Source organism: Petromyzon marinus, chromosome 79 (assembly GCF_048934315.1).
Source record: "Petromyzon marinus isolate PM22_M1 ecotype Great Lakes invasive population chromosome 79, UKy_Petmar_22M1.pri1.0, whole genome shotgun sequence".
NCBI lineage: Eukaryota > Metazoa > Chordata > Hyperoartia > Petromyzontiformes > Petromyzontidae > Petromyzon > Petromyzon marinus.
The window spans coordinates 18,950,894-18,973,257 of NC_133745.1; the positions used below are offsets into that span (position 1 = coordinate 18,950,894).

The following is a 22,364-nucleotide window of genomic DNA, read 5'->3' on the forward strand; positions in this document are numbered from 1 at the left end:
TAACTACATAACCGCCTCACTCACTCCACAAGTCTCTTAACCTTATCCGAACAACACCCCTACATCACAGGTGCATCTAATGCACTCTACCAGCAACTTAATCCACGTAACTGTACACAAGTAGGAATCCATACTCTTTGGTTCTTTCGGTAAAGTCACGTAGTTAGAAATGTAATAAAATAAAACAAATCACGACGTTTTGATCGCAATGCAAGCGGTCGTCATCAGGCAAAAGAGTCAGCCTCTAAAGGCAAACTGTTTATAAAGATTTGGGGATGGGCCTAGCTCAAGTGTATCAACAGCACCAGGAGCATGGGCGGTGCACGAGTGCCAATGCAGCAACAATGCCAATGCAGCAACAATGCCATTGTAGCATCAATGCCAATGCAGCATCAATGCCAATGCAGTGGGCGAGAGAGCTGCCGTGGCAAGAGGTTATATAAGTCAGAACGGGGGGGAGGAGCAAGGGGAGAGAGAGTGGGGGTAGGGGGATGGAGGGGCCCTGCGTGAGCGCTAGGGGTAGAGAGGACGTGAATCTGGGGGGGGGGGGGGCAGGGGGGGGAAGTGGGAGGCTGGGAATGCTGGGGATGCAGGTGAAATTAACTCGTAAAAATAGACTAGTACCCGGCAGATATAATGGAACAACCATAAACAGTTAAGGTTTTAGCTGGTTAATAACATACTTCCAATGATTGCTCAATTTGTATCCATCCTCTCGGTTGAAGTTATGTCTATGTTTATAAATCTGGATGGCTTCATGACCAAACCTTTGATAGTAGCCCGAAGGTTTGCAGAGTACCTTGGTCTCGGAAAAAAACTATAATGCGAGCCCACAGCGTTACAACAATGGTCAGCCACGGCAGAGGAATTGATTCTGCCGTGTTTCAGATCTGCCTTCTGTTCGCGAACACGGTCCGAGACATGTCGTTTCGTTTCCCTAATGTAACTGTGACTGCAGGTACATCTTAGTTTGGAGACTCCAGGAAATTGCCCGTCAGGAATGACATCCTGCACAGATGGGTTTAGATAACGGATTTTGTGTACTGTATTGAATCGGACCTGGATCTTGTGTTTGTTTAAGATTTCGGAAATATTTTTGGTAACACCTGCTATGTATGGTAACGTGATGGTTTTGATCGGCTTCTCAGGGGGTTGTTTCTCCGTGGTTGGAGAAACAGCTTTGCGAGTACCCATTCAACTTGAGTGCCTGGTGTACGTGTTCCAGTTCACTGGCTAGGTGGTGTTGGTCGGAAATGCAGTGGGCCCTATGGTGTAGTGTTTTAATCTGGGGATTCACTTGGAAAAATAGACTAGTACCCGGCAGATATGATGGAACAACCATAAACAATTAAGTTTTTTTTCCTGGTTAATAACATCTTCTCGGTTGAAGTTATGTCTGTTAATATATCTGGATGGCTTCATGAACAAACCTTTGATAGTAGCCCGAAGGTTTGCAGAGTACCTTGGTCTCGGAAAAAAACAAGGCATTTACAGCATTATAATGTCAATCCTAACATTATTACAGCATTCCCAGTGTAATGTAGCTCTCAGAGACGCCATCTTCTCTTCTGTATGTTTATTAAGAATTAATTCCAATAACAACTCATCACATAACACGAGTGAGTCCGTACACTCAGGTGTTGAGACACAACCCTACTCGGAGACAATCTAGCTTCCAAGCTCCAGACAACTTGCAGGCGATGGAGACAGCCCGATCCCAGGTGACATATCTGTCGTGGGGCAGAACACATCCCTCCACCGCATGGCCTTGTGGGAGCCTCAGTACATCTTCCGTTACGGAATCAGAAGAAAAACTGATGACATAACGTACGTCGCCAAAATGGGAAAGGGTTAATGTGCTTGCCAGATATAGTGGGTTCACTTGAAAGACACACTTGACCTAGGGGGCAACACGTTTATTCTACGACCAGAATGGGGTAACTACATTAATGTAACAACGGGATAACTATATAGCGGTAACCACCACGGGGTAACTACATAACCGGATTAGGTCAGTTAACACACTGCCTGACCCACGATGCCGAGCGTGAAGAGCGAGCGACGTAGCACAGCGGGTTCCATTCCAGTAGAGAGCCCGAAATCGTACCTCGGGACCTCCCTTTTATGCCACTCAGCGTGGCTTGGCTCCGCCACGGCCACGCCCCCTCCTAGAACTCACTAGAAGACTCTGGGCCTTCCATCACATGTCCCTTCTGTCACATTTGGCCCACATCCTTACCCTGTCCTGTCACGTGCCCTTGCCTGCCAATCGGGCTGCTACGTCCTCACATGCTCTCTCTGCCCGCCGCTAGAACCATGCTCCTTAGGGACCAATTACCATGGCAAAGCAAACCCTGCTGGCAGAGAGGGCTAATTACAATCCAGTTCTCTTCTCTATCAGTAACTGGCGCTGGGCGCCAAAGTGACCCAATATACATCACTACACCTTCATAGCCATGTAGTTTATCAGGGACCATGTACATTGTGCTCTCTGTGCAACCCCAATCTGCCTCCTATGAGCACTCTATCACAGACTCATGCTGCCAAATCGTTCGCATTCCTTTTCTGGTGCAGCCTCTGAGGGAGACGAGAGTCTTCAGTGCTCCAACTTCAGCGACATGGCGAGCGTGTGCACCGAGAGGATCGTCAAGGGCGTGGCGGGCGGCTCTGCCGTCTTGCCCTGCACCTTGTCGCATCATTCTCTCTCACACCAAGTCCACGTGGAGTGGAGACTCCAGGAGGTCAACAAGGGGCTGCTCATATTCAACAGTTCAAATAACTTCACCGAACGGAATTTCCAAGATAGACTCAAACTGGTGGGAGACCCAACCAAGGGGGAGGCGAGCATCAGCATCACCAACCTGAACTGTAGTGACACAAATGTCTACCTCTGTCACATCAAAGAGTTGAAAATGAACCAACAGAGAAACAGCGAGAACAATTACTCTGACGAACGTGGAACCCTCCTGTTCGTCCACGGTACGTTCAAGCTTGCGTGTACACAATTCTACTTGCGGCTAAGGAAGTCTCCCTTGCCCAGTCCCGTCTCCTGCTTCTGGCTAGAAGCCCTCCTTCCTCCAGTATTGTTCGGGTTGTTGAGGTGCTGAAAGAATGCCCTCTGCCTGAATCGCTCTGAGCACTGCCTTTTGTGTTAATACAGGGGGACCCATACCCCATCAACCCCACCTTGACTGGTCCCAAAACTGGTCATACCGCCCATCTCGCTTAACCAGTTGCAACCTTAATATCCTAGCCCATGCTGTATTGTTCACGCTCCCTATCGAAACAAGCCACATAGCACCTTCGTCACACTCTGAGTAATATTTTCCAGTTTGAGTGCCATTGCAATCAAAGTTAAAAATGCTGAAATAAGCCAACCAGCAAATATTCACATTTGGCTGATTGAGTTTCAGCAAGTTCCAACAGATAAGCAGACTGAGAGGTCCAACAAGCCTAACATAGCCAATCCTTCCTTGTCTAGCACGTCCAGTAACCCATAAACAACAGAAAGGGTAGCTATGTCATTGCTATGTAAGGGTCGAAATCCAGACTGGCTGATGTCAAGAAGAAACGCTAGGGACAGGCCTGGCAGGCTCTGATGGTGGAGATGCTGGGGGCAGGCCTGGCAGGCTCCGATGGTGGAGATGCTGGGGACAGGCCTGGCAGGCTCCTTCACTTCGTAACATTTCCATATGGTATGTTGAACCAGTTGTGTGAATACTGGAGTACCCTGAAGAAAACCCAAACATACGAGGGGGTAAAACTCAAGGTGCACATTCATGGTGTCTCGGACACTCAAACATTAAGTGAAGTGGGACTCAACCCTCGACTTAAACTTCACATTCTCCAATGGTGAAGGCCGCTTCCCTTAAACATTGACTGCCGTACATTAACCTGACACACGAACAGGATGTGAACTTGTAACTCACCAGTGTGACCAACTGACCTTCGCGTTGCAATGTGTTTCTGTGTTTTTGACAGATTCCAGCCATACCACCATCCTCGCCAATGTCACTACTGGTTGGAATGGGTGCAAGAGAAATGTAATCGCAATACTCTGCTGCTCCATCTCCCTATTGGCGGTGTCTCTGTCTTATATCTGCTGGATCGTATTGAGAACACAGAACAACACGGTATGTATGTGTGTACGTTGAAGTTGTTATTTTTGCACCGTACGTAGCCAACCGTGATAATTGAAGATACGGGGAAGGACAACAAACTGCAAACAACAAGAAGCAGCTCTAAAGAAATTGGTTTTCTATGTAGTATAGTGGTGTAGTGTATGGTAGTGTAGTTGTATATTGGTGTAGTGTATACTTGTGTAGTGACATCGCGGATGTCACTGTATGCTGCCTGCCCTAGAGAAGCAAGTCATGCGATGTGCTCACATCGCGGACGTCACGTATGTAGAAGCATCGTGCATGTCCCTGAGTAATGCCGGCTCTAGCAAGGCACGGCTTGCGATGCACCGTCATCGCGGACACCCCGTAGGTGAGTGCAGTACCAGCCCTGGTGAGGGCTTGGTGAGCGCTGGGATAGCGCGGGCACCACGCATAGCGTGCAGTGTGGACTCCCACAGGAGGGAGCGGGAGAGGGTCAGCGCAGGGACAGGGTTACCCTGGGCTACGTGATCGGTAAAGTCTACAGGGGGCCACCACATGAGGGCTGAGGGGTGGTCTCGAATCCGGGGGAAAGGGAAAGTGGGCTCGAGAAGAGGCGAGAGAGAGCCAGAGCTCTCTCGAAGGTGGGCGGGGCCAAGGGCGGAGTGGCCCCGACCCGGGAGCATATAAGCCGGGTCCCTGCAGGGACCGCGGTCGTCGTTTCTACCGTCATCTGAAGATCTACGTTCTCCGGCAAAAACAAGCCTCCAACACGTGGTCGAGGACCCGAGAGGGGTCCGGTCAGTTGTAGCTAACTTCCAGTGTTAGTGTAGTTAGCCGGGTGGTCCAACACCCTAGGCCGTATCTCGTAAAGGGGCAGCTACCCCTTTGTGTATTCGTATTGGTGTAATACATATGTTGCCTCTAAGAAGTACGTCTGTGACTCAGTTGGGCCCACTACACTTGTGTAGAGGAGAGAAATACGCGGTGCGCACATTTCAGCGGGTGCAAATGAGGACAAACAGGTGTGCACGTTGCAACATGATGTTTGCACCGAAAAACCACCAGTAATGAAGGGTAGAAGCGAGTGCAACCGAGGTCGAACAGGTGGGTACGCTGTGGCCGGAGGTTGGTGTCGAAGAGACGGGAGATGGGGGGTTATGATAAGGCATTAAAGGGACAACAGGTGCCGGGCTGGTGGCAGCTTGAGGGGGAGCACGTGAGGACTCAGAATGAGGAGGGATATATAAGGGGGGTCTGTGTAAGCGAAGGGAGTTGTTGTTGCCCGGGGATCAAGAGTGAAAACATCTCCCCCGCTGCCGCTCCAGCCGTCAATGGGACCTCAACCCTCACGTCGCCGCCGGGCGGGTGTTGGATAAAGCCGCCGCCCGGGACAGATGGGTGAGCGGCTTCGAAGGAGCGTAGGTGAGGGCAGCGGTGGAGATGCAGAGTTGCTGAGTGCGAAGTCGCTGAGTGCGGAGCTGCTGTGTGCGGAGTCGCTGAGTGTGGAGCTACTGTGTGCGGAGTCGCTGAGTGTGGAGTTGCTGTGTGCGGAGTCGCTGAGTGCGGAGCTGCTGTGTGCGGAGTCGCTGAGTGTGGAGCTGCTGTGTGCGGAGTCACTGAGTGTGGAGTTGCTGTGTGCGGAGTCGCTGAGTGCGGAGCTGCTGTGTGCAGAGTCGCTGAGTATGGAGAAGTATTTTGTAACATAGGCATTGGAGTGGTACGCGCGTCAAAATACCTAAACGTGACATGCTGTAAATGTCAAAGGTCAGTTGTTTACTGTATGAATGATGCAGAATCTTGAAGAAATTTTTGACAATGTACGTTTACAAAAAATGTCTTTAGGTTACAATTGTAAAAACTCCAACACGTTGGTTGTAGAAAAGGTGCAAGAAGATTGATCATCTTCTGCAGCGTGCGTTCATGTCAACTTCCACCATCAAAAGTGACCTGGGACTTCCCCGATCCTCTCCTCCTCTCTCTCTTTTTCCCGCTCTTTCCCTCTCATCTATCTCCATCCAATCACTTGTCTCCTCCCGTCCCTCGTCACAAACTCTTCTCATCGCCCATTTGCTGCGCGAACCTTCTGACCTCTCACCTGCCGCGTCAGGAGGTACGTCTGACGTCATTCGTCTCCCTCCACCAACGGCGAGTGAGCTTATTCATAGGTACGCTCTTTCAGGCTAGAGGTAGCCATTGTTGCTCGTCGGCTTCGCCGTGAACATAATGCTCATGCATGTGTCTGACTGCCCCTCCGTTTGTGCAAGTAATTACTCTTTACAATGATCTAATGGCCTTGAGGGAGTATCGTGCTAAAGCAGCCATAAAGTTGAACGATTATCCGGACCATGAATGAGAACTCTGATGTCCAATTTCAGGTTGCGATGGAGCCTGAAGTCGTCAAGGAATCGGGTGCTACGTTATCATCGAGGCGAGGAGACACAGCATCCTTTGAAGAATCGACATTCATAGAGACCAGGACAATATGCACTCCTCAGTAGACTTCTGTTTCTGAGTTTAAAAGCAGGAAGAAGCTGTGAAGGTTGTGTATGGCGAGATGTTAACTACCTCGTCTGCTATACAGGAGGTCATGGATTCTATCCTGACTGTGACGACGCCTGCTGCATATTTGGAGTTGCGTGTCTTTCTCTCCCTGTGGTCGCGTGGATTTCATCCTGGTCCTCCGGGTTTTCCCCTTCACATTTAGAATCAACATCACGCATTCAGAGTATTTTCCTGCAGCTATAAATGTCCACATGATGATGATAAGCCCACTTCGTTGAGCGATCGTTTGTGATAGCCAGTCGCAGTGAGGTGGAGAGATGGAATCTTTGGTGGCCTGACGTGAAAAACAACAAAAAACAATGATTGCGTTTGAAGAAACTTATTTATGTTTAGTATCACTTGAATTGGAACATAGATAGTCCATCCATGGCTCAATGTTGTTAACCACTGCCTACATGCAGTGGTTCTCATCCTTGTGCTGGCGACTACTGTGTTATACCCTCCTTGCTGAAATTTGTTTCCACCGAATAACCCCCCCCGCCTTGCCCGACCGAACATGGTACTTAGAAATACATGTAATATGGATATTGAACGTCTATATTTTAACCGATTGGCCTTTTTGTTCGTAAGTAACTGCTTTGCATACAATGTAATTTGTTCACGCTCGCTGGATATGCTTGGAAACCACATTGTTTATAATCAATGAGGATTAGAAAGGTATTTTATATCGTTATAGGTTACCATATAGATTCATAACACATGGTTATTCACCAATGACTCTCATGCATGATATCATTTCACACACGTTCATAAATCACTTCCGTAAATAACAACCTGGGATATTGCCACGTATACCCAAGGGTCCGTGTGCCTCAGGTTCAGAACCACAATGGTGTAGTGTATAGTGTAGTGTATAGTAGCGCAGTGTGTAGTAGTGCAGTGTCTAGTAGCGTTGTATAGTGTATAGTATTGCATAGTGTAGTGTATTGTGCAGTGTATAGCAGTGTAGTGTGTATATAATAAATTTGACGTATGATATGATTTCACGCGATCATATATCACCTCCGTGCATAACGCCCCCTGGGACATTGCCACGTACCCCAAGGGGTCCGCGTATCCCGGGTTCAGTTCCATTGGCCTATAATAACTTCGTAGTTATTATAGGCCAATGGTAGTGATAGAAGTAGTGATAATGATAGGGGTAGTGATTGTGATGAGGTAGTGATGGTGATGGGGTAGTGATGGTGATAATAATGGTAGGGGTAGTGATAATGATAGGGGTAGTTATAATGATAGGGGCAGTGATAGTGATAATGATAGGGGTAGTGATAGTGGTAGTTATAATGATAGGGGTAGTGAAAGTGATAGTGATAATGATATGGGTAGTTATAATGATAGCGGCAGTGATAGTGATAATGATAGGGGTAGTGATAGTGGTAGTTATAATGATAGGGGTAGTGAAAGTGATAGTGATAATGATAGGGGTAGTTATAATGATAGGGGCAGTGATAGTGATAATGATAGGGGCAGTGATAGTGGTAGTTATAATGATAGTGGTAGTTAGAATGATAGGGGTAGTGATAGTGGTAGTGATAATGCTAGGGGTAGTGATAATGATAGGGGTAGTGATAGTTTTAGTGATAATGATAGGGGTAGTTAGAATGATACGGGTAGTTATAGTGGTAGTGATAATGATAGGGGTAGTGATAGTGGTAGTGATAATGCTAGGGGTAGTGATAATGATAGGGGTAGTGATAGTTTTAGTGATAATGATAGGGGTAGTTAGAATGATACGGGTAGTTATAGTGGTAGTGATAATGATAGGGGTAGTGATAATGATAGGGGTAGTGATAGTTTTAGTGATAATGATAGGGGTAGTTAGAATGATAGGGGTAGTGATAGTAGTAGTGATAATGATAGGGGTAGTGATAGTGATAATGATGGGGGTAGTGATAGTGATAATGATAGGGGTAGTGATAGTTATTATGATAGGGGTAGTGATAATGATAGGGGTGGTCGTAGCTGGGGCAGGATGGGCTAGGTCAGGGGGTCGGAAACCAAAATAACAAGAGGCGCAGTTAAATATTTCAAATTCGGTTTAAAAAAAATCTGAATGTCAAGGGCTGCGGTGCACTGTCTGGTGAATACGAGATGGGGGTGGTCCTTGACAAATGACGTCACGAAGCAGCTGTCCCTTAAAGAGCCGCGCCACACGCGGTTTGGGAGCCGCAGGTTGCCGAACCTCTGGGCTAGGGAAGGTGAAGAAGTTGGAGTCTAATGGAGGTACGGAAACTGCAGGCTGTTATTGTTATAGTGACGATGGTCGCTCTGTGTGCTGCAGTTGGGAGTTGGTCGAGTGTGAGGCTTTTCTGCCTTTTTTTAGCCTTTAACTCTCTTCTTTACTCCTGGATCTTTCCTCTCTATACATTTTTCTAATTCTATCCCTGTTGTTAACACGATATTAATGAATGATTTTTGGACAATCGTACGTGCGTTTCTTGGCGATTCGTCGAAAATAAAATGCTTTTAAGAGAATGTCCCATTCTTGTCACGACACTTTTATGGAAAATACTTGTCGATCTCAGCCCAACCACATGAGCAATGCTGTGTGGTTGAGTATGAATAATAATTATCAATGTTACTGGATGCACGTGGCCGATCACACGAATGATGATGAACAGTACAGCAGACTAAGGAACTAATGAATAGTAAAGTAATGTCGATTTCATTGTTTGTTGCAAATATTTACATAGAATAACATTTACCAATTAGATTATAGTATTATTAATTTACGAGCAGGAACCCACGATTTACGAAGGGCGTCTGTTTCGAAGACATACACACATATACACACATACCCTTTCACACGCTCATACAAAGATCCCCATATTACCTTAAAAGACTGTTGGGCCAAGTACTGTTAGCAAGCAGCACATCTGAAAGGCCGAATGGTAGACGAGGGGGTGGGTGGCCAACACCATGCCCGGCCACCTTTGTCTCCCAGTAGCGATGTTTACACACCACAGCAGGTAGGGATTTGAGGTTAAGTAGACCCAGGTGCTCGGGGATAATCGTCAAAGATGTTAAGGAACATACAATCACTTTAACACATACACACACAGATCCCCCATATAGCCTTAGCAGACTGTTGGGGCAAGTGCTACTAGAGAGTAGCATCGAATGAAGGCTGGCTCGGCACACAAGAGGGTGGGTGTCCATGTTTACTCACCGCACCAAGTACTTAGAGGTTGAGTTGACCTAGGAGGAGGCCCTGGATCGGTTCAGATAATCGTCACGAGTGTTGGCCGTGAGCAGGAATCGAACCCGGGTCGCCGGGTTCATAGCGCAGCGCACTAACCGCTAGACACACGCGCGCGTATATACACACACTCACACACACACTCACTCCCCAGCGGTGACGTGTGGAATCGCCAGTACGACTAGGCATTTGAAAGTTGTATTGAAAGAGTTGTTTTGCACGTAATTTGTTATCTCCGTGTCGTCGCAAGTGGAGCTTTCGTACAATCAGTGTGTCGACGCACGACATCTGTTGGACGGATGGACGGGCCACAGGAACGCAGCCAATTCGTAGGCGGGGGACAATACGTTAAAGTGTTTTGACGGCTAGTTGCAGATAACGTTGCATTTTTGCAGCGTGTTTACGCACCGCACCGTTTTTTATTATTGGAGGTTTGTATCGTCACGATTACAGGCAAAGTTCTAGGCGAAGCGACGCTCAGCAAGCAGCCACCCAGCCTGTGTGACGGCGCTATGTTAAACAATATGGCGCTGAGTCGTGCTCGCCGATTGGTTGCGGTGCATGACGTCGCCACGACAATGCAACCAATCAGAGGGGCGGAATGTTGCCGGGTAAAACGTTTCTCAGCATATTATTATTAGACAAGATGCATTTTTAAATACATCAATACACAGTATAGTCGATTCCTACTAATGGCCAACACCAGTTGCCATTATCAGGAACCGATCTTGGGCCTCCCCTAGGTCGACTCGGCCTCAAGCGAGTACCTGATGCGATGATGTATACTCGTCACCATCACCCCCCACCGTCACCACCACCCCCCACCGTCACTCACCCCCAACCCCCCACCGTCACCCCCCACCCACTGTCACCCCCCCACCCACCATCACGCCCCCCACCCCCCCCCAGAGTCACACCTCCATCACCGTCAACCCCCCCAACCACCACCCCCACCATCACCTCCCCCTCATCGTCACCTCCCCCCACCATTACCCCCCCACAACCACCCCCACCGTCACTACCCCCACCGTCACCCACCCCAAACACCCCACCGTCACCACCACCCCCACCGTCACTCACCCCCAACCCCCCAGCGTCACCACCCCCACCGTCACCGACCCCCAATCCCCCAGCGTCACCACCACCCCCTACCATCACCACTACCCCCACCGTCACCCACCCCCCGTGATATAAAATCGGCCTTTGGCCTGGGCAAAGACGGCACAAGATTTTGAGTGCGAGTCCGAGATGGTCGCCCTCGCCGCTCGTGCGTGTTTGGTGCTGGGGCTCTGGGTGAACGGGGCACGGGGTGAGTGGATTCCCACAAATCACACAAGCACACAGTCGTGTACACCCGCACACGTGTGTGTAGGTGTGCGTGCTACGTAGCGATTGACTTCAACCACGTCTCAAGCCGCCTTACCGGACGGTGTATATATCATCGTACAATTTGCCTTGCCAAGTCGGGCGACAGATGCTTTATGGGCGCCATGGTAGCTAGGAGATTTTAACTGCCTCGCTTGGTATGTAGAAAGTCGCGAGTTCAATTTCAACCCTGACGTCTGCTCTATATTTGGAGTTTGCATGTTCTATCTCGCCGTGGTCGTGTGCATTTTTCTCCGGCTCCTCCGGTTTTTCTGTCCACATTTAAAAACATGCGTTTCGAGTATTTGGCTACTATAAATTTCGATATGATAGGCCGCATGATCAACATCATCACCATCATTTTGGATGTCTGTAGAACTTATTTCATACCGTACGTAGCCAACCGTAGATAATCAGAGGTGCGGGTGGAAGGACAACAAACTAAACACAGCAACCAGTTTAATAAAAGAGGTTTCAACCTAGACGATTTAAAAGTGCATAGCTCCCACTCCCAGTGGCTTCCTAATATCGCAAGGAAGAGCGTACAAGACGCTCGCAGAAAGCGCATCACAAAGCGCACAATGCGATGACCATCTTTGTATTATGATTAACTAAAAGCCGCTGCTGCGAGGATGAGCGGAGTTTGCGTGATGATGGGTTATGCTCCTTAACGAGATCAGTAAAGGCATTGATGTTCATTTGTGGTAAGCACTTTGCGTGTAATGAGTGCGACCAGATAAACTAAAAACGAAACTGTTTTTATTTTACAAGGTAAGGCTCACCGAGCTATAGAGTTATTTTTTCAGAAGCGACCTGGTTACCATAAATTATAGCGCAACGAAGGGGGCTCATCATTTGGACATTTTTAGCAGCAGCCAAATACTCTAAATGCGCGTTGATTCCAAATGTGGAGGGGAAAACCGAAGGACCCGAAAAAAATCCATGCGACCACGTGGAGAGAGAACATGCAAACTCCAATTATACAGCAGGTGTCAGGGTCGGGATAAAACCCACGAGCTCCTGTATACCAGGCGAGATAGTTAACATCTCCTAGCCACGGCGATGCCATGCGATGGCGAGATAGGCGCAATTTCTGGAGGTCATTGCGTCCAGTGTCATACGTGATACGAGACATTGCCACCACTTTCTTTCAGAAATTTTTGCAGTTGACGTCTGACCTTCAAATGTTCGCTCTTAAAAACTTTCCCACCACCTGGATTTTGGTTTTGTAGCCGACCCCTGGATGGCACTGATGCTTATCTCAGTGACCTAGCTTCTCCAGGAAATGTGAGCATATGCAAGTGGAAAATGTTGATTGCATTTTTTTAAATGCTTTGTCCTTTCAGTAACCTGCCATCCCACGCTGACTGTACAGATGTTCATGGCTATGCATAGCACTTTCTTACAAACCAGGTTACCTGAGTTAAATTCTAGGCCATGGCTTACATCAGCGGTGACTGCTATCTGGTATCTGCGAGGATGACCGGAGATTGTGTGATGATGTATGTTCCTTGACGAGATCAGCAAGGTATTGCGGTTCATTTGTGGCAAGCAATTTGTGTGCGATGAGAACGACCTCATAATGTGTTCGTTCAGCAAGCGAAGCCAATGCAGCTCGGCGACCACTGGACGAACTTGGTCAAATCTTGCAGTACCCGTCACGACACGTGCCAAAGAATGTTGGACACTCTGCAGCTTGGTAATGTTTTTTTGTTCCAGACGTCCCGTGAGAGTAGTGAGTTGCAATAATCAATCCTTGTAAAAACTATGCTACACGCCATCATGTTGGCTGTGTCTAATGTGCCCCATCGAACCCTGATGTGAAAATTGCAGGACCTTACTATGTTATTGCACGCGGCGATCAAACGACATTCTGTTGGAGTATGGTGCCGAGGCTCTTTATATGAGTAGAAAACTGAATCCTGGAGTCTGCGAACACCCACACCTGATCCTCCCACAATTGTTTTAGCCTGAGCCTGAGTGCAACCAGCAGAACCTCAGATTTTTATGGATTAAGCAGCATTTTCTTTCACGCCAACTACACGTGGACCGCTTGCAAGCAATGTTCAAGGTTACAGAGGCTCTCCATGTCTTACTTTGACTTCACTGCAGTTTACAATTGTGCATCGTCAGCAAATTAATGAAACTTGATGGCATGTGACGAGATGACATTGACGATCGGAGACACGTATCTTGAAAACAGGAAGAGCCTGAGGACGGATCGCTGTGGTACTCGGCATGGCATGGGTGATGACTTTTCGTCCTCAACCTGGCGAACTGTGATCGACCATGCGGGTATAACTAAATCCACCCCAGTGGTTGTACCCAATACACAAAACATTGACCTTAGCCGCCCGATGAGTATCTCATGGTCGACGGTGTCAAAGGCGGTGGAGACATCGAATCCAACCAACCTGTCATCCATGATCTTGTAAAGGTCATTGGTGATCTTTGGTAATGCCATCTCAGTGCTGTGGAACATCCGGTATGACGACTGCAATGGGTTAAATCTGCCTGTTGCAGCGACCTGGGGAAGTAGCCACTCCAACCACAGGCGCTCTATGACCTTTGAAATCGTGCTCTGGTTTGAGTCCGGGCGATAGGTTGTGGGTTCACTATGGCGCAAGCTAACGTTTTTTCAGGAGCTGTGTTACCTGCGCCATTTTTAACCAGTCTGGGAAACAGCCCTCGCTGAAGGAAACATTTGCAATGTGAATGATCGGCAGCGCGAGCATGTGCGAGCGAAATTTGAGAATCAACGTGTGGAATTGTAGTCAAGCGACGATACCTCTGCAAACAACATTGGTGACAAGCTTATCGAGTTTTTCATTGGTTCCAGGTTGGTCAAACTCAAATTGCAGACGGAAAGAATCCATTGCCTTCAAGTTAGAAACTGCCGTCTCGATTGCCACTTTTTAAAATTGAAGAACGACGCAAGTACAGGGACTGTTCTACTTAGGAACTAGTTAGGTTCCAGAAATATGTTTGTAAGTCGATTTGTTCGATTTTAACATGTTGTATGGCATGGACACTAAACACCGGGAATGCCTATAGAAGTTGAATAGTCTCATATAGATGTAGATGGCACTGGTTTTTCACGTTTCACAGATGTAGATGCCACCACCGCCATATATTTTTTGGTGGTTGAACTAACGACTCTCGGTTTGAACAGGCAACTGGACCATACGGACAGCTTTATTTATATCTCTGAAAGTTCTTAAGTCGAATTTGTGTAAGAAGATGAGTCCCTGTACTGCGCAAAGACCCCTTTGATTGGTTGATGGGTGGTTGGAGTGCAGCAGGACCCTTCATGACGCAACACAGAGCACGGGGTCCCGATCCGACTTATTAATGCGCAGAGCATAGAATGATCTGTGAGATGACGCAACAATGAGTTGGTTGAGAGATCTGATGGGGGCACTGGAAGCGAATCGAACAGTCATATGAATTAAACGTGATAACCCCACCTCCGAAAATCACTGCATCAGAGGCGTTGCAGGACTGGGCACTTACTTAGTCCTGTCTGCATTCTTTTCAGGTGCAAACTCTGAGGGAGACGCGAGTCTTCAGTGCTCCAAATTTGGTTCCACGGTGAGCGTGTGTACCAAGAGGTTCGTCATCGGTGTGGTTGGTGGCTCCGTGCTCTTGCCATGCACCTTCTTGCTTCGTTCTCCCTCGAGCCAATATAGCGTGGAGTGGAGACTCAAGGAGGTCAATAAGGGAGCAGTCATATTCAACAGTTCGAATAACAATTACACTGACGACAATTTTAGGGATCGACTCAGACTGCTGGGAAACCCAGGCAAGGGTGAGGCAAGCATCCTCATCGTCAACCTGAAACATGCGGACATAAACACCTACTTCTGCCGAATCAAAGAGTGGGAAATGAGCGAACAAAGAATCAAAGGATATATTTACTATGGTCATCATGGAACCCGCCTGCTCGTCAAAGGTACGTGTCGTCTCGGTATTGAGATCCGGTTCAGGTAACAAACATTTCAGGACCCCTGCCTCTCCATTGTGGCAAGGACTCATGCAGGGCTAGCTTTAGGAAAATTTAGGGAAATCATCAAGAGTGTTGCATTCTTTGAGAATCTCAGGCTACGAGAATATCAAAGAGTGACTGAGAGGAATAAATTGCCATCATCATTATCTGGTAGGGGGGATAAGTGATTTCGATTTGTATAAATTCATGAATGTGTTTAAAACAAGTAGGGACGTTTATGACATCAGGAAGTGATGCAAAGTATTCACCATTTGGTGCTTCACCAGGTGCTTTTTAAAAAGTTGGTAAAGATGTTACATACGACTCACCGGCGTGATATATTCCTTATAAAAATAAACACTGGGAAAAGTTTGAGACGATCCGGCCGCCATCTTTGCCACGTGGTGGCCTCAAAACAACGTTAACTACATAACCGCCTCACTCACTCCACAAGTCTCTTAACCTTATCCGAACAACACCCCTACATCACAGGTACATCTAATGCACTCTACCAGCAACTTAATGCACTTAACTGTACACAAGTAGGAATCCATACTCTTTGGTTTTTTTGCTAAAGTCACGTACTTAGAAATATAATGAAATAAAACAAATCACGACGTTTTGATCGCAACACAAGCGGTCATCATCAGGCAAAGGAGTCAGCCTCTAAAGGCAAACTGTTTATTAAGGTTTGGGGATGGGCGTAGCTCAAGTGTATCAACAGCACCAGGAGCATGGGTAGTGCACGAGTGCTAATGCAGCAACAATGCCAATGTAACAGCAATGCCAATGTAGCAGCAATGCCAATGCAGCAACATTGCCAATGTAGCAGAAATGCCAATGCAGCAACAATGCCAATGCAGTGGGCGAGAGTTCTGCCGTGGCAAGAGGTTATATAAGTCACAACGGGGGGGAGGAGCAAGGGGGGAGAGAGAGAGGGGGGGGTAGGGGGATGGAGGGGCCCTGCGTGAGCGCTAGGGGGAGAGAGGACTTGAAGGTGGGGGGGGGGGGGGGGGAAGGGTAGGGTAGTGGGCAGGGCTGGAAGTGGGAGGCTGGGAACGCTGGGATGCGGGGGAAATTAACTCGTAAAAATAGACTAGTACCCGGCAGATATAATGGAACAACCATAAACAGTTAAGGTTTAAGCTGGTTAATAACATACTTCCAATGATTGCTCAATTTGTATCCATCTTCTCGGTTGAAGTTATGCCAATGTTTATATATCTGGATGGCTTCATGACCAAACCTTTGATAGTAGCCCGAAGGTTTGCAGAGTACCTTGGTCTCGGAAAAAAACAATATAATGCGAGCCCACAGCGTTACAACAATGGTCAGCCACGGCAGAGGTATTGATTCTGCCGTGTTTCAGATCTGCCTTGTGTTCGCGAACACGGTCCGAGACATGTCGTTTCGTTTCCCTAATGTAACTGTGACTGCAGGTACATCTCAGTTTGGAGACTCCAGGATATTGCACGTCAGGAATGACATCCTGCACAGATGGGTTTAGATCACGGATTTTGTGTACTGTATTGAATCGGACCTGGATCTTGTGTTTGTTTAAGATTTTGGAATTATTTTTGGTAACACCTGCTATGTATGGTAACGTGATGGTTTTGATCGGCATCTCAGGGGGTTGTTTCTCCCTGGTTGGAGAAACAGCTTTGCGAGTACCCATTCATCTTGAGGGCCTGGTGTACGTGTTCCAGTTCAATGGCTAGGTGGTGTTGGTCGGAAATGCAGTGGGCCCTATGGTGTAGTGTTTTAATCTGGGGATTCACTTGGAAAAATAGACTAGTACCCGGCAGATATGATGGAACAACCATAAACAATTAAGTTTTTACCTGGTTAATAACATCTTCTCGGTTGAAGTTATGTCTGTTTATATACCTGGATGGCTTCATGAACAAACCTTTGATAGTAGCCCAAAGGTTTGCAGAGTACCTTGGTCTTGGAAAAAACAAGGCATTTACAGCATTATAACGGCAATCCCAACATTATAACAGTATTCCCAGTGTGATGTAGCTCTCAGAGACGCCATTTTCTCTTCTGTATGTTTATTAAGCATAAAGTCCAATAACAACTCAACACATAACACGAGTGACTCCGTACACTCAGGTGATGAGACACAACCCTACTCGGAGACAATCTAGCTTCCAAGCTCCAGACAACTTGCAGGCGATGGAGACAGCCCGATCCCAGGTGACATATCTGTCGTGGGGCAGAACACAACCCTCCACCGCATGGCCTTGTGGGAGCCTCAGTACATCTTCCGTTACGGAATCAGAAGAAAAACTGATGACATAACGTACGTCGTCACAATGGGAAAGGGTTAATGTGCTTGCCAGATATAGTGGGTTCACTTGAGAGACACACTTGACTTAGGAGGCAACACGTTGATTCTATGACCAGAATGGGGTAACTACATTAATGTAACAACGGGATAACTATATAGCGGTCACCACCACGGGGTAACTACATAACCAGATTAGGTCAGTTAACACACTGCCTGACCCACGATGCCGAGCGTGAAGAGCGAAGAGACGTGGCACAGCAGGTTCCATTCCAGTAGAGAGCCCGGATCGTATGTCGGGACCTCCCTTTTATGCCACTCAGCGTTGCTTGGCTCCGCCACGGCCACCCCACCCTTCTAGAACTCACTAGAAGACTCTGGGCCTTCCATCACATGTCCCTTCTGTAACATTTGGCCCACATCCTTACCCTGTCCTGTCACGTGCCCTTTCCTGCTAATCGGGCTGCTACGTCCTCACATGCTCTCTCTGCCCGCCACTAAAACCATGCTCCTTAGGGACCATTTACCATGGCAAAGCACACCCTGCTGGCAGAGAGGGCTAATTTCAATCCAGTTCTCCTCTGTATCAGTAACTGGCGCTGGGCGCCAAAGTGACCCAATATACGTCACTACACCTTCATAGCCATGTAGTTTATCAGGGACCATGTACATTGTGCTCTCAGTGCAACCCCAATCTACCTCCTATGAGCACTCTATCACAGACTCATGCTGCCAAATCGTTCGCATTCCTTTTCTGGTGCAGCCTCTGAGGGAGACGAGAGTCTTCAGTGCTCCAACTTCAGTGACATGGCGAGTGTGTGCACCGAGAGGATCGTCATGGGCGTGGCGGGCGGATCTGCCCTCTTGCCCTGCACCTTGTCGCATCATTCTCTCTCACACCAAGTCCACGTGGAGTGGAGACTCCAGGAGGTCAACAAGGGACTGCTCATATTCAACAGTTCAAATAACTACACCGAAGGGAATTTCCAGGATCGACTCAGACTGGTGGGAGACCCAACCAAGGGGGAGGCGAGCATCAGCATCACCAACCTGAACTGTAGTGACACAAATGTCTACCTCTGTCACATCAAAGAGTTGAAAATGAACCAACAGGGAAACAGCGAGTACAATTACGCTGACCAACTTGGAACCCTCCTGGTCGTCGACGGTAAGTGGGCCATACGTTCAAGCCTGCGTGTACACAGGCGACCCTCTAATGCACAGTCACTCGTCTCAACATTCCATTTACACGGACCTTTTTGTTCGCCACGGAGCACAGGGTCAACTTAAGGACAATCGTCAATTGCAATGCATTCATTATGATCAGCCATGGCTAAGGAAATGGAAATTCGTTCATCAGACAAAAAAGAAAATGCTCGATAAAATGTGTGTTTAATTTAAAAGACCATTTCCTTGCAGACGCACGTCTTCCGTCCTTGATATGATAGAAATTCCCATCGCTTGTTATCCACTAGGGGGAGCGATGATCAGGTTTTGTATTTATTTCAGAATAAAAAATTGGCACGAAAACCATTTCTGGTGACAATTCTTGGCAATGTCTTCCCGAATACAGTCTGGTCCTGCTACATAATGGATTTAGCGCCACTCAAAGTGCATTATTATTATTATTAGAAATCTGGCCATGTCTCTTAAAAACACCTCCATTGTGATCAGAAATCTGGCCATGTCACTTAAAAACACCTCCATTGTGATCAGAAATCTGGCCATGTCTCTTAAAAACACCTCCACTGTGATCAGAAATCTGGCCATGTCTCTTAAAAACACCTACATCGGCTGATTTGTCACACAAGCAGGATATGAAGTTGCAACCTTACACAGTGCGGATCCAGTCGTCTAACCACAATGTGTCACGTGACCTCCATTGCGCAGATGTCCCCGTGGACGCCAATCTGACTACTGCATCTAACTCAACATCTTCTTTCATGGTTTCCGTGATATCCATCGGCTCCATCTCTCTGGGTGCCGTCATCGTGTGCGTTGTGCAGAGGGCACTCCGAGCCAGAGGTGAACGCTTTAGCTGATGTGAGGGGTGAACAACAACAAACTTTCTACACGAAATTCGCTCGCAAAACCCGCGGGGGATTGTCGTGTTAGGTTCCTGGGAAATGCCGCGGGTAGGCAAATTAGCAGTGGTGAAGTATAGTGGCCATTTGGTAAGTTGGGAGGAACCATGGCCGTGGGTCAGACCTCTCGTAGCTTAACTAACTAGCCCCTTCTTCACTAAACACCAAATAAAATATGGCACATTACACAATAACAGGATGATTCACCAAACTCTACGTCCATAAACGTTGCATCTTCTGAAGAGAAATTCAAAGATTTTCATTAGTTCTTTGCTAATAAGATCAATCGCATTAGAGAGGGTATCTGCCCAGCAATTAGTCCTGATCCTTGCTTGGACCCAAGTGCTCCTCTCGTCTTTGAGGCCTTTTTACTGGTCCTGCCATACAAACTACTGCGGGGATAAAATGGACCACGTGTGATTTAGATCCCTGTCCCTCTTGTCTTCTTAAGGAGGCCTTTGAGCCAGTGATCCCAATGGTGAGCGAATTGGTAAACTCTTCCCTCTCAGAAGGAATGTTCCCGGGACCCTGAAATAGGCTTTAGTGTGACAACTTGTAAAGGAAACAGGACTGGTTGTTGATATCCTGGCTGACTATCACCCAATCGCCAATCTTCAATTTTATGGGAAGATTATAGAAATGGTGGCCTCCTCCCAGTTGGAGTCGTGTCTTGAGACCGAATGCTTCTTTGATGTAACTCAATCAGGCTTCAGGGCCGATTGTGCAACTGAGTTCGCCCTGATTTGCATGGCAGACGATCTCCTCATGGCGTTGAACAGGTGCTGTATTTCAGTCCTTGTTATGTTGAACTCGAAGGCAGCCCATTCTCCCTGGTCTGCCGTCTTGAGTTTTAATCAACCTGGAGCTGATGCAAAAACTCAATAACACTGGCACCAACGTCAGTGGCAGAGATGTCTCTCGATCATGTTACGCAGTCGATCATCAATTTTCCGGTGGCTTCGGGGGGTAAGGGCACGACGGATTTTACAAATGCCCCATAATCACCACGTCGTCTTTATTTAAAGTAGATCATTTTTGCACGTTCTTGCATAACATTATGTTTTAGGTGCTGTGTACATGGATTTTTAGTGTTTAAAATTTGTTTACTATGTGAAATTGATATAAATAAAAATACAAATAGACAAAATAAACATCCTACTTAAAAATGTGACTGTATTTACTGTACCGTACTTATCACTCCAATCTAGAAGACTGCAGTATGTTCATTGTTTAAGCTTTTGTATGTAGTGTATCATGTTACATATATATTTGACACTGCAATCAAGCATAGCTACTTTTTTGTCACACACACGGTGCTAATTGCTACTTTTTTGTTACACACACGGTGCTAATTGCTGGACTAGGTCACAGCCTTTTTCTAGCGGTTTTGCCCATCTCGCCGAATCGGCTCGGGACCATCGGCTAAAGCTGGAAGCTGAATAATCGCACGCAAGATAATGAATGATCAACTGTATATCCAATGTGCGTTATGAAAACAATAACAACAGCACGCATACGCACAGTTATGGGGAAAACGGACAGCAGTTGACTTGCTACACAATGTTTATTTTCTGTTCTTTCGTTCTCAGCTTTGAAGAGATCGTCATTGGCTATGGTGAGAATCCTTTGAAGGAGAGCTCATGCTGCTTGTCAAACTCCCGCATCTCGCGTACAAAAACTCCTCTGGTGCGCGTCGTGACGGGCGCTTCAAGGTCCGACCGTATCCGCCCAGTCCCCCGCCGAGCCGCATTGGATTGCGGTCGCGAACGAATGCGTCGTGAGGTCGCACATTTAGACGGCTCATTCGTCGGCCAACGGATGAGTGATTATATCCGCGAGGATACCGGAGCACCCGGAGAAAAGCCCACCTGTGTGCGAGGGGTAACACTCGATCCTATACAGACAGACCAGGTGGGGGGGAAACATTATTGGTGTCTCGCCTTTTCCTGGCAAGTCAGGGTATGGCTTTCGCACTTCACCTGGGAGAGTCCCTCAATGTTGTCGGAGGATCCTCGTCCCAGGGCCTATCTGGCGCATTGTCGTTTTGCCTTGAAGAGGCACCGTTGGCATGGCAGCATGTTGTTGTTAAAGTGAACTTGCATTGACCGACCTCCACCCGTGGTACGGTGAGCGTGGAAAATGCCCACGGTTTTTGTTCTCACTTCCGGCATTTACTTCTGTGTGTCCATTCCACAGGTTGCGAGGGAGACTCCGATCACATACGATACAGTGCGGGTGGAACGCATAACCAGCACATCGGAAGACAGAAACAATTTTTATACTCACTCGAACGTGATTTACTCAACAGTTAGCCACTAGAATTGGGTGAAGTGAGTTTACAACCACAGTGTCCTGACCTAGCCTCCAGTATATATTTTTTTACTTTCAACCAAGGCCATAATTATAATATATATTGGGGCAATTGCAATGCGACAGGAAACCACGCACCGCCGTCCGAAATAGTCATTAGCAAATGTAACCATAACTAAACTTAACAAATTAGCATTATTATTACGACCAGTTCTAGTATTACTGTGTACTGCAGTTCTGCGTGTGGTTTGTCCAAGTGGCGTTGCCGTACCCCAGCAGAAGCCGCTGCTTGACCGACTGCTGTGGGTAGGTACAATCAATGTCAAACACTGTCCTGTCTCTCCATTTCATTCCTTTCAAATTTATAAAAAAAAAAGTGGAAAAAAAGAATTAATGAGTGTTACGTAGGCTATATCACTATCGAGTGTAAACAATCGTTTTTGGTGAAAACTGGCCGATTTGCGAT

General features: G+C 47.4%; 1 long non-coding RNA gene across 1 annotated transcript; it reads left to right on the plus strand.

The window, feature by feature from the left end:
* The first annotated feature begins 16,925 nt into the window (after nt 1-16,925).
* Nucleotides 16,926-22,066, plus strand: LOC142907520 (uncharacterized). Its single transcript, XR_012931057.1, has 4 exons — nt 16,926-18,672; nt 19,395-19,529; nt 21,178-21,203; nt 21,785-22,066. It is a non-coding gene; the product is annotated as an uncharacterized LOC142907520 (long non-coding RNA).
* The last annotated feature ends 298 nt before the right edge of the window (nt 22,067-22,364 follow it).